Source organism: Drosophila hydei, unplaced genomic scaffold (assembly GCF_003285905.1).
Source record: "Drosophila hydei strain 15085-1641.00,03,60 unplaced genomic scaffold, DhydRS2 tig00000289-arrow-arrow-pilon, whole genome shotgun sequence".
NCBI lineage: Eukaryota > Metazoa > Arthropoda > Insecta > Diptera > Drosophilidae > Drosophila > Drosophila hydei.
In genome coordinates, this window is record NW_022045703.1 from 53,998 (window position 1) to 68,494 (window position 14,497).

At 34.0% G+C, this 14,497-nt stretch overlaps 1 pseudogene; it reads right to left on the reverse strand.

The window, feature by feature from the left end:
• Positions 1-5,415: 5,415 nt before the first annotated feature.
• Positions 5,416-11,758, reverse strand: LOC115483027 (annotated as a pseudogene).
• Positions 11,759-14,497: the final 2,739 nt, after the last annotated feature.

The following is a 14,497-nucleotide window of genomic DNA, read 5'->3' on the forward strand; positions in this document are numbered from 1 at the left end:
GGCTACAAATTGATTTGGCATCTGCTCCTTGATGGATTAGGCCCATTAATGTAGCCGACTTTGCATTAAGATATTTATAGAAATTGATTTCTTCGTCTCTTCTTCTTTTTTTGCCATGTGCGTGAAACCTTTTCAAGAAACTGCACACTTGAGACTGAGGTTTTGCTACTGATTGATATGTTCAATCGATAAGGTCTAAGAATTTTCATTTTATATTTAAAAATAAAATACTTAATTGATGCTATACAGAATATTACATAAAAATGACTATACTCACCCTATATACGTAGAGCTCTTAGCAGAAGTAGAAGTATTGTTCTGTTCTGTATGCTGAAAGTTTTGAAATAAAGGCAAAAATAATATTAACAAAATTGCAAATAAAAAATGAATTAAAAAATATAATTTTTTAACAACTTTGCAAATAAAAAATGAATTTAAAAATATAAATTTTGAACAACTTTGCACATTTCTTGCTTAAATAAAATAATTTTATTTAAAAAATATATGAAAAATATACGGAAAATTTATACATACAAAATAAATAAAAATTCATAGAAAAATGCATAAAAAAATACATTTGTAAATATATATAAAAATATATGTAAAATAAAAAATGTATTAAGAAAATTAGTATAAAAAATATTTTTCAAAAATTTATAGTATAAATACAAAAATATTTCAGAAAATACATAAAAACTATATATGAAATAAATAAATTAAGAAACATATACCTCATCTGATAGCAAGAGCAAGAAGTACACTAATTAAAAGACCAAAATATTAATTATATTAATAAAAAAATAATACTCAAGATACACATAAAAATACCACTAAGCATCATGATTAATATTATCAAGAAGATTATAAGGATAATAAATAAAATAAATAAAATAAAATAAAAATAAATAAAAAATAATATAATACTAACAATAATAAAAATACCAAAGCTAAAACTATAAGGAAAATTGTTTTAACCGCCGCCTCGTTTTGTTCAGAACTCAATTTAGTTTTCACAAGTCAGTTCCCATTTTCTTGACTTTATTTGAGTTCATAGTCCTGCTGTTTGCCTGTGCTTCAAGTTGAAAACGGCGCTAATTTTATGACAGCTCCAACTTTGGCACTCGTCAAATGTAAAATACACCAAAGGGGCCAAAAAATATATAAAAAACGAAGAAAGTAGTAAAGAAGAAAAACGTCAAGTAAACTTTGGGCCATCTTGCGCTGTGGGCCATGTGACTTTTTATGCTAATGTGTGGCAGAGAACTGCGGCAAGTTGCGCTTGCGGTCTTCAAGCAAACACGAACATCTTTTTCTGGCGGCTGTACTGTCAACGCTGGCTGTGTTAATTACTGCGGCGAGCGCATGAATCATGACTTCCGGATTGCCACAGCCGTTTTCCAATTATGATGCAACAAATAAAAATTCAGCAAAAGTGTTGTGGCAAGGCTGGGGCCCTTCAAATTAAACTGTAAATAGTTTAAGGCCGTCTAAAGGGTAGGCAAGAGGGGATGGGCAGCAGCAGCAACAAAGCCTACGCTCAACACTTGCTAATGTGATGATGGAGCTCTGGTTCTTAACACTTGTGCTCGGATGTGGCAACGTTGAGTTTTTAGTCATGTGGCGACTGCGGTTAACCGACAATTTGTGCAGAGTTCCTGAAATTGCCTCGACTCTAGCTTATTTGCTTAGCAGAGAATTGCTGTTAATTCATTTGGATTAGATGCAAATAGAGCTTAAGACGAACCACCATAAATACTTTATATTTAAATTGAAATATGGCCAGAGATGCTTAAGTGTATTGAGCAGAATTCCAAAGTAAAAACTTAAATACACAAACCGCATTTAAAACGTTTATTGTAATAGTTGTATTTAGCTTTTGGCTTTTATTTGTTTCTAAGTTTGGTTTTTCTCTGGTTTTGTTTTTGTTGGTATTTAAATGCAGTGTAATAACAATATGTTTACTTAATGTTAATAAATATATCAAATATATCCTCTACCGTGGCACACGTAAATTAAAATACATATCAAAAAATGTACAGTTACACTACGGTAAAGAGTTGCGACGGGTTGGCAAAACAAGAAAAACAAATTTTCAAATTTTAATTTTTAGTTTTTGTTTTTATTTCACTTACATGATAATAATCTAAGTCTTACTTTAGCTAGTGTTTGATTTAATTTTTATTTGATTTATTTTTGGCAAAAAATTTATTTGATTTTTGCCATCTGACGTGTCAATTTACTTTCTCTTTCTCTTTTCCCCATTTATTATTATTTTATTTGCTCTTCCAGCTAGTTGCATTTATCATAGTTATAATTTTTCATCTTTGCACACATATATGTAGTATTTTTTGGTATTTTTGTATTATTTATTATTATTATTTTAATTTGATTTGAGTTTTTGATTTTGGAATGTTTGATTTGATGCGCTTTAAACAGAAATGGTTGTAAATGCATTTTACCTGCAACTGGTTTTTGGTTGAGTAGTCCTATAAAAAGTTTGTATATTTATGCTATACATATGTCGTATCTATATAGTTGTATTAAAATCAAATCAAAATAATTAACTAGCAACAGTTTATTACGTAAATAGTTTACAATAGTATGTATATATATTCTTTATAAGGTTTATCTCAGTACCATTCAAATGTCTTTTGATATGACTTAAGCAATTTTTCTTTTTGTATGGCAACTATATACGATATATATATATATGTATATAGATATATATACACTATGTATGTATGTGTGTTTGCTTGTGCAAAAGCCTCGACACTATGAACTTTCAAATTAAATTTAATTTATTTATACATTTATATTTAAATAGATGCGGAAGTAATGCAATTGTTGTTGTCGCCTTAAAACTAGTTTTCTCTTCTTCTGCTGTTGCTTCATTCAGACCTTCGTGCCATAAATAATAAATCAAATAAATAAATAAATGCCAAAGAATAGCTTGTCAATTTAGTATTTATTAAATAAACAATTCGCTCGTTTTTATTAATGTCGCCCATTTGCTGTGTTGTTTGTGAGCGAATCAAATCAAAACGATTTCAATTAAAATAAATTTAATTAAAATTTACTGGCCTCACTGCACACTTTCAAAATGCCTTTGCAGAGGGTATGATCGCTTATATGTGAGCTATGTAACGCATAAGCGATGAAGTCTCTGATGCGTTACATCTGTCTTCCATTATCAATCGGATTGTTGAACTATATTATATAGCTGCTGTACGTAGAGCTCTTGCGAGAATTTTGGAATCAATCGGATCTATATTATATATTTAGTATACTCAATAGAGTTATAGTATGAAATCAATCATTTCGCTCTATATAATCGGGTCTGTCGAGTAGATCAGATAGCTTGTATGGCAGCTCTTGTTTATCTTTTGCAATCAGTCTATACTTAGTCTATCTCTATATCTTCAATCGAATCGATCTGTATCTAGCAGATAATTGCTAGAATCAGATAGGTTTTACACTATATATAGCAGAGGCTATATCTAGCAGAGGCTCTTTTGAATCAATCGAATTATTTACTTTCTCTTATATATAAATATAGTATCAGATCGGTTAACTTTCTCAATTATATAGACATAGTGTTTGGTAGCATGAAAGATAAGCTCTTTATATATATATATCATGATATATATCCCAAATTAAAAGCTTCAGAGAAGCACTCATGAAATGTCTGCCTTTCCTATCATATCGGACAAGCTTATTTCTATAATAAATATCTGACAAAAATATTTATATATATAATAAAGTCATCCTCCACAAGGGCATTTAGTCTTTGGTTTACCAAAGTGTTTATTTCCTTTTTCGACTACAATTTAAATTATTTTCTTTGCGCTAATTAATTTATTACAATATTTTTACTGAGCCATCGCAATCCAATCCGCTTTTTTTGTTTTCATTTTTTTTTGTTATTATTCTTATTATTACTATTATTATTTTGCTATGTATTTTTGTGTAATTTAATTATAAACAAATATGCAACAACATATTCTATTAAAGAGCTATATGAACACACCGTTTTTGCTTTTTCTCTGTTTACTTTTTCGCTATTGAGCTCATGTAATGTTATTTATATTTCTTTTGTTTATTTATTAAAAATATTAATCAGTCATTTGAATGCAATGAATTGCTGTGTGTGTATATTTATATATAGTACGTCGCACACATACACAATAAATAGTGTTTAAGGTTTTCACTTCTTCCCACCCAAGCCCCTAGCTTCTAGGCTCCTAGGCTGTTGGCTGTTAACAGTAATGCAATAATTTATGCCCATTCATTTGCATTGCACTTGCTGACAGGCTAAATAAGAACTTGGCCAACTGATTGCCCAACAGCAATTATTTTCGGCCTAGAGATGAGAGAGCGCGTGCGATGTTTTTAACATAAATGCAAAACTTATGATTTTCGCTAATGATAATGACAATCATAATGAATAATGATAATGATAATAATACAAACTACAATTGGATTTATAATTTTAAACTATATGAATTTATAATAAGAATGAAGAAAAATTATGCTAATGATAATGATAATAGTAATAATTATGATAATGAAAAAATGTTATGATAAAAATAATGCCAATGATGATAAGATAATAACGATTTTTATATAAACAATATAATAATAATGTTAATCATAATGATAATCATAATAGCAATGATACTGATAATGAAACGCTAAATAATCTTTGCTCTTAGCACGCGTACAAACACGACACGCGCTCAGTTCTATCTCTATTGTGATGCCATAAATAATGTTGCCGTACTTTTGTGCGCCGCTGACTTCACGCTTTGAGTAAAATTTATTAAAAAATGCTTTTTGCTGTTATTAAAAAAATTAATATATATATATATATATATATATAAATATATATATATATATATATATAATATATGGAATGCTATAATTGATATATTCAATTAAGGAATTTAAGTGCGGATGCAGCTAGAACAAAGAGTTCACTCGGAATTATTATGTCGTTAATCAAATGAAATTTGACAAGTTCTCAGAAATAATTTTCTAGTATTCTCTGTGTGTGCTCCCTGAATACATAATTTCCATTTCTAATTCTAAATTTTTTTCTTCTTAATGAGCGCCTTTTATATTTTTTCTGGGCACTTATTAACTAGGGTTCGCTTAATGCTAAATCTACTTCACTTACTTGTCATAAGGGTGGGCATGCTGCGGATGCTTCTTTATGTCCGGCGAGTGTCGCATTAGAGTCGCATTCTGGCCGTTAACTGGCGAGAGGGTTATGCTGCCTTCGTGACTGCCACCGCTGCCGCCGCCGCCACCGCTGGCCATGCCCAAGCCGCCGCCGGCACAGCCCGCCATCATTTTCTCCGTCTCCTGGCGACTATTCGCCATTATGCGTCGTATAGTGGGCGCGCAGGGTGTGCGTCAGAGACGCGACTCCTGCACGTGCTCATGTCAAACCTGACCATGTGCGTTCATGTGGAGCGCCTCGCCGGCATCGAGGGCGCCCCCGATAGCTGGGCAGGTGGATAGTACTGCAAAGAAGTGCAATTGAGATACTGTGCGTCGGTTAGACATTATCGCTGACCACATAATTAAGCACATAAAACAACCCCAAACCACAGAAGTTAAAAGTGATAGAGATGGTGAGTGGGGCAGATACCCTGTAAATACTTGGGAATTGCTGTAAAATATTTGCGTGTTGCTGTCTATATACTAAACGATAATTATCGATTATTGTTGATTAGGGTACTGTATACAACAATTTGTTAGATGGATTGATCATTTCATACAGACCTAGCTTGGTTTAATTTAGACTTTTAATATCTTAAGATAACAAAAACTTTAGATCGATATTCATCGATAACATAGGAAGATAGTTATTCATTAGTATACTGTACTTTATATATATATATATATATATTGTATATATATATATTCCTATTCAACTGAAATGATCATTACAGATCGATTCAGTCCATTCATTTTTTACAGTAACAAAAATTTCAGATCGATATTTATCGATAGTATATGATAAGTCTATGCAATAATATATTTTGAAACAATTTGATTCCACACAAACAAATCAGGCTCGTCACAACTACAATCAACCTTTAACAACTACAGGGTGCATAGAGAAAATAAACACATTGTAATATCCACTCACCCCGACGCGTCCATTGTCGTAGTCGCGACTCGCCTGAATGGTCAATTTGGCCTTGGCATGCATTGTGTCGGTCAGGGTGTTCCTTTGATGTGTGGATGCCACGCCCACGCCGGGTACAGCGTTCGCCGGTCGCAATAACATGGAGCCGTTGCTCTTGGCCGCACTGCCACCAGCGCCCCCAAGATTGCCGGCCGCACTGTTTGCCTTGTTGCGAAAGCAATACTCAATAATTGCGACGAATACGGCGAAAAGCAGGCCACCAATGAGTATATAGAATATGCCAGCGACATTGCTCAGCGAGAGCTCATTGTGCGATGTGTCCTGATTGTCCTTGTTGGGATTACATTCTGTTTTATCGTACCACCATTTGTTGCGCAGCTTAATCAGCTCTCCATTCTCCTTGAGCGACAGCACAGCCAAATTGATGGGATCTCTGCAAATAGGTAGCGATGATTTTTCTTCCTCTTTTTTTTTCATCACGGTTAGCTCGAATGTCATGTCTAATAAAGTCTGGCAACTTTATGCATCCCAATTCACCATTTATACATATACTTATGCTTACTTGAGTGCTGAGCCAAGCGGCGTGGCAATGCCAAATCCCTTTGTATCCATGTTGGGGCCCACTTTCATTGTGTCGCATGGCTCTCGAGCATTTACATATTCATTTTTTGGCGACTCCACGAGCAGGGCATATTTACCCTTGGAATTGCGCACCCGTCGTATGCCCTCGTCGTAGGTACTAACAAAGACGTGCTTTCTTGAGTTCATATACTCCCACATCTTATTGTGCAATCCAATGGGGGAGCGCTGTGAAAACGAATCAGACGAGTGTTTTTTATAATTGTTGAGTATTTATAATAATTGCAATTTGTTTCGAATATTAAAGGTCTTTGAGAGAGCTTTAGTCTAAGACTTTATGACTGTTAACAGACGGACTATATTTTTTTTTCGATATATATCGATAAATAAATGTAAAATGATTGCAGCTCAAGAAAGTGGAAGTTGGAATTTATTAATGTATAATTGTATTCGTATTTGTATCTATGTATGCTAAGAATGTTAATAAAAGGTAAAATCAACAAATCGATATATATCGATATAAAAGGATAAAAGCCAAATAAATACGCTGTTGCTTGTAACAGATCAAAGCTGTATCTATGTGTTATGAGACTTAAATTTAATAATTTATATTTAATTAAGCTGAATCGATATGAATTATGAATTGGAAATTTAATCGATAACCATTTCAATGTACCCAACTAGGTAACTCATAAGTAACAAAAGGCTACGAAGATGCGCAGAAATTCGAATTAAAGTTAGCTATTTCAAAAATATTTCGTTCAAAAAAAATCAAATGAAGTGTTATCGATAACACAGATTGCTCAAAAACTCAAAAGTCATAGCAGTTCAAAGCTTTTTCTGCCCACACGACTCTTTGCTCAGTTGAGCTTAAAATTTCGTATTATCAAATGACAAAAAGTTCGCACAGACTTACCCGAAAGAAATCCCAGGTGGAGCCATGCAACAGTGTGCCGTATTGGACCTCCGTTTGCATGGCCAAATCCTCCGGCGAATTGATGGGCGTAACCATGCGCTCAACGGTAAGAAAGGCAGCCAAATTTGCGGTATACGAAGAGATAAGTATGAGTGTAAAAAAGAACCAGGATGCAGCAGCAATTCGACCCGAAACAGAACGAGGCGACAGATCGCAGCCTTGCTGCATAAAGGCGGACAGCGAATACCAAAACGAATTCCAAATGCTAAACTCATTGACGGACGCTGCGCCGCCTGCCGTGCCAGATGCAAGACCACTGTTGCCAGAGGCTGCGGCGGCGGCGGCAGCAGCAGCAGATAGAGATGCCTGTAGAGCGGCAGACGTCTGGACACCCGGCGTTGGGGGGCCGGGCGGCGGTGGTATGGGTGCGCCGCCAATGATGCCGGGTGGCTGCTGATTGGCAAGCTGTTCGTGATGTGCATGTGGATCTGTAAGCGAAGCAAATAGGCAGAGAGAACGGTGAAAAGTGAGAATGAGCGGGGGTAAAGTTTGTGAGTGGGCCACAAATTGTAACCGCAACAGTGCTGACAAGTAAGCAATCTATTTTAAAGCTAAAGGTGTAGCGCTCGTTACGAATACCTTAATTAGGGCATTTTCCAGCTAGATTTTAGCTAGAAGGTTGATCTTAAGGCTAGTTTATGTGGCCATTTACCTTTTTAGGGTGCGTTTCCCTTTAAGGCAGTCTACTCCTTTTAAGAGCGCCTAAACTAGTTCTGACGTAGTCATTAATGTCTGCTAGACTTAGGTATGACAATTTTGGAGAATTTAGCCAATTTTTCAGCTATTTTGTAAGAGCTATATCTAGCTTGTCCTAGACTGTCATAGCTTGGATATTTTTCTAGTAGAAAAATAATAGCCATATGTTTATTTTTCGTCTAGAAATATTTTTCAGATTATTTTTTTCAGCTAATATCAAGAAAAGGGACCTAGCTGTAAAATTATTAGTTATATTATACTTTTATTTGCATATTTAAAATAATTTACACTCCATCTAACATGGCAATTTATTTTTAAAAATATAGCTCTTGTTTAACTTGAAAAATAGTTAGGCTATTTTAAGACATAATTTTATATATTTAAAGAATTACTTAATAAATAAATACTTAATACACTGCCAAATAAACTTTTAACCTATTCACATAGTAAAAAGTATATATATATAAAATTATCTAATATAATAAAAATTCCTTTAAATGAACTCCAAAATCTTGTGTATTTATAAAATCTAATCAAATTACACTCCACTACAAAAAAAGCAGCAACATTTGCGCTTTGAGTTACTGTTTTTCTTCATAAATCAATTAATTTCGAGCTATTTTTAAATATATATATATATATATATATATATATATATATATATATATATATATATATATATATATATGTTATGCCAACACTAAGCCGCAGCACGCAACTATGCTGGACAGCCAGCTGTCCTTATCGACAGACAGACGAAACATATCCTGCATACACATGTAGCACACACACACACACACACTCGCACACACATGCATGCATATATGTATAAGTTTGTTCAGCTGGCGCTCGTGTTGGCTGTCCAACTGGCAACTGTCAATCATTTCGTTTGGCTTGACTTTTGCGCCTGCTCTAATTGATATGCAATCAAGCGCATAGCCAGAGCTTCTACTGGTTTGGCCTTCTGCTCCTGCTGCCAGCTCCTACTGCTGGCGCTACCATCTCACTGCCAGCTGCTGTCATTTGCTTCAATTGCTGCTAGTGACGGCTTCTGACTAGTCAATGGCTTCAGGCATTCGGGTCTGTCATATCTGAACATTTTCATGCACTCGCATTTCCAAGTTTTTATTTTGCACTCGTCCACTCTCCTATTACCTCCTTCTTCGTCCTACTCCTCCTCCTTCTCCTCCTCTTCTTCTTCGTCATTTTGTATGTTCTATGTGGTTTTATTTATATTTTCAGTGTTCGTGTCTGCCTGGCAACACGTTGCTTGCATACAAAATGTTGTTTTACTTTCCGCTAAAATTACATTAAGGATGTTTTGCAGGATTGCCAATAGATTGTTATTGTCTGCCCCGGTTTCATATGTGACCTACGCTTTTTCGACTTTGATTGCCAAACCAAATGCGAAACACCAACAACCAAATTGAATCACATAATTGAATTATATACGAATAGCAGCAAAAAACCAGCCTCGAAAAGTTATGCAGATGCCACAGCAATTTTCACAGTTTCCCCCTCTGAAAAATCACAAAAACACGTTGCGTGCGCGGTTTTCCCAGGCTTTCCCAGCTAGCACCAGCTCATAAAATATCCATATAAAAGTGTTGCACGAGATGTACTTATATTTCGCTTATGCTGCCTCAATTTTATTTAAATATTCTAATATCTTGTTTTCAGCTGCTTGTAATCTCTAATGCTTGAGCTGGAGCTAGAGGTCGAGTTCTCTGTTAATAGAGTGGCCTATATCTGTATGTCTTTTATATTATTTAAAAAAAAAATAAAAAGTAATAAATGTGCTCAATAGCAGATAGAGAAAACAGATTTGATTGCATATATATCAGTTATATATGTGTAGCATATATATTCCCTATCGCAATGACAAGTTATGTCTATACAGCTAGTTCTGTCTGTTCGCCTTTCGTTCTGCTTCTCACTTAATTCCAAACGAATGTAAATTCTCACTCAAAAAGTGCTCAAGAGCTCTGCTCGATTGACTTTTGAGTGACTTTTGGGTATAAAAGGGCGCAGCAGCGGCTGTGGACGATCAGTCAAGTTTCTGACCTGGACTGGGTCAGTCGCAGTGCAGTGCAGTGCAAGTGGTGAATAAATTTAAGTTTTTTTTTTGTTAAATTTGTTTAATTTTAAATTTCTTTGTTCAATTAATATTTTATATATATTTAAGTTTTTCTTGTTATTGAACATTGTCTATTTGTTTACTGAATATTTATTATTTAATTGTTTAAATGTTAAAAATATTTAATTTTAGTATTTAAGTAGCTTTTAATTATTATTAAGCACCAATTGTTATTATAATAATGATGTTCATTAGCGATAATGATCATTCAAAATAATGATCATTTATGTTAATGATTATTACTGGAAATTATCGTTAACTATAATGATCATTAATAAGATTTTTTCATGGTCATTTTGTAATGCTAATTAAGTAATGCGTCAAATACTTATATTATCCTGTTCTCTTTAAAATTGTTAATTACTATAGTTAATATTATTATATATGTAATAAGATAAATAATATTTAGTAGCACAATATGTTATTTACCTCTTTGTTATATAGTTAATTTAAGAAGTCACTTAGCGTTGTCATGAGCAGAGAATCTCTTCTCTTAATTTCATTTTTATAACATTATATTTTTGCACACATGTAAATCATATCAAAATATATCTAAGAATATGAATTATATGGAATTTATAATATAATATTATATTATAAACCTTTTAACTTTCCTTACTCTTTCCTTACTCTTCAAAGACCTTATATAACATATAAAATAATTATGTATATTTTATTTCTTATATCTTACAATTCTTCCAAAATAACTTTTTTTACTCTTATGGGATTTATAATATATTATATTATAAATCTTTAACTTTCCTTACTCTTATTATTTTACTCTTCAAAGACCTTATATAAGCTTATAACCTTATATATAAAATAATTATATATATTTTATTTCGTATATCTTACAATGCTTTCAAAATTACTTTTTTTTATTCGTTTCCACTTCAAGTTTAGCCCAACTCCAATGAAAGCATTTAACTCTATTATAAATATATATCCATTCCTATATATATTCCATAGGAAATACATCTTCAATTAAACACGTTTTTTAAAGCTACTTTTAGCTAATTTCCATTTTTATCAAACAATATCTCAAATTTCAAAACTCACACACACATTGTAGGTAAATCTTACCTGTTAGCTGGTTTTGTTGTAGCGGCTGCTGCACAAGGCGCCATTCATTGGGCGAGAAGCGCGAGACAAAGAAGAGCACGATGCTGACACCAATATAGCTGAAGATGACGCTCACCTGTTGGCGAAGCATAATAAAACAGGAGAAGCGTGTGAGATGCAGATACAGATACGATAGCTTTTACTTCTGCTTCAGCTGCTGCCACCTGTCTTCCTGCCTAGCCCGTTTCACCTGCCCCACACACAGACTTCTAGCTACTGTATAATTTGACCAAAAAAAAAAAGAAAAAAATTTCATTCAATTTTCTTTACTAATTGAAGCGGAAGCGGCAATGGCTTCCCTAGAAAATGGAGGAACATTAGCTTAATGGGATGCAGTAGCAAGCGAATAAACAAGGTATCCTAAATGAGAAGCATGACTGACTAGCAGATACCCTGCATTGTAAATATCTATAGAGTTATGATTGTATTTTTTGAGTATAGAATGTAAATTTATATTTTGTAAGTGTTATGGAAGGTCTTATTTCAGAAAAGAAATGTAATGTATTTGTGTAAGCTAAATCACCTCTAGCTTCTATAAAATCTCTTGGGAGATTTGCTAAATATATTTTCTCAAAATCGATATATATCGATTTGGTGTAAGTGGTGGAATTGTGTAAAATATGGTAAGGAAAATAACAGATGCTTTTGAAGCTTTTCGATTTCTATTTACGTAAGTGACAGAAATCGGATCAAAAATTCTGAACACAATCTAAATTTCAAGTCTGTTGATGTTTGTCTAAGACAAGCGGACGATCTCTAAAAATCGATATTTATCGATGGTAGTAAAAAGTAACAAAGTAACAACAAAAAAAAAACAAAAATATATAAAATAAAACAAAACTAAATAAAAAGATAAAAAAATAATAAGAAATATTAAGTAAGCTAAATATTAAGTGAAGTAACAACAATATATATAAAATTTTGAAATTCTATCTTTTACAATCTCTGAGACTAGCGCTAAACGGCAATTGCTGCTTATCGATATTTATCGATTTGTAGCAAAATACAGTAAATCATGAAAAGAAGACCAACAAATGCACAGTCCTTGGCTTTTATTCATATAAACGTGAGCATGAGTCAATGAACTCTGGTGTTGATGCTTCTTAGCAAATTTATTTATATTTTAGACAAGCTTCCAAAACCTAAAAAGCTGTAACTGTGTTACCAAAAAAGAGCATTAATTGTGAGTTGAGAAAGTAAATATATATATAAATATATATTTATATATGTATATATATTTACAACTTTTTCTACATTCAAAATGGGTTACAGGGTATAAAAACAAAGCCAGGTGGCGTTGGCTCCTGTCGAGGACTTCGACAGGCTGCCAGCTGCCCCCATGTGTGCCTGTCTGACTGCCAACTGTGCCGTTGCCGTTCTCGCTGCTGTGCCGTTGTTGTTGTTGTTGCTGTTTATATTGTTGTCGTTGTCGTTATCAATGCTTCAATGGCTGCCACGGGGCGCGCCTTTGTGTGCTGGCAAAAAAGAAAAAGGTGTCGGCGACGGCGTCGTCATAGTTGCTTTCATGAACACACACGCCCACACACACCCGTCGAGACTGTAGGCCTGCTTTGCTCATGTGTGTGCCAGTCTGTGTGTGTACAATGCGTCATTTAATTTATGATAAAATTTTTTGTTCAAGTCAAGTTCATTTATATTAGCTCGCTAACTTCAGCAGGCATCGTCGAGCTTTTAGCCTTTTTTTTTAGCCACCTTTTGCTCTTTGCCTTGCGCTCGAAGCAATTTGCATTTGTAATTCTTTGAGCTCATGTCAAAATAAGCGTAAGATTTCACAGCGCTGTTCACTGACTTTTATAAGCGTTTAATTTCGTTCTTTACTGCAGAAAGGATTTGCCGCGCTGTCGACATTAGCCGGAAAATGTTTTAAGCTAGAAAATGTTGGGGCTTAGAAGTCGCAGTTGGGCTTGGAAAATGATATGTGGGCGTGATTATTTATGCATATTAACTAAACTTGTTGCTAATTTGGTGTAATTGAGGCGTATGTTAGCTTGGAAAGCAGTTCAACCTGAGATGAAGTTAGATTTGAGGTAAGAAAATGTGAATCTTAAATATCATTGAGCCGAACAAAGCCGGGTAACATTTTATACATGTTACGTGTACTTGTATGAATCGAAGTTTCAACATTTCTTTATGCACTTTGTGTTTTTTTATAATAAATAATTATTATATATAATTTGAGGTCAAACAATGCCATCTAGACCCAGGGCATGATGTTAAGATGTGTGTAACAGGTAGAAAGAGGCGTGGCATATCCCATAGAGTATATATATTACAGTTTGAGCGTATTCTAGTTAGTGACTTGTGGTTCGATCGCACAGCTCAAGTTTCCTTCAAATAATCGATACGTTTTACGTCTTTCTAATCTCAGCTGACAGCACTTCGCTGCTCATAAGGCAATACTTCTATAGCTAAAACTTTCCATAACTATGCTTGTCTTTTATAATCCACTCTACTCGCCTCGATATGCATATAAATAATGCTTATTTTAAATCCCTGGCTTTATTCGAGTATATTAGGCATATTTATTAGCTCTTGGCCCAGAACTGCTTCACTTTTCATGCATTTCAGCTCAATTGAGTTGTCGCTGTCATTAGATTAAAGAGCCAATTCTGCTGTGGAGTATGCTGAGAGTCCTTGCAACTTGTGCCTTTTTGGCCGGCTCCTATATCAACATCATCAACTAAATGCTCATATAATTCTGATGGCTGGCCATTATTTAAACAAGCGTCGAGCGGCCAAAAACTTTTGGACTATAGCGCCAAATTTAATACTTGACGTCGACGTAATTTCTGCTCGCAGCGCTTGTAGT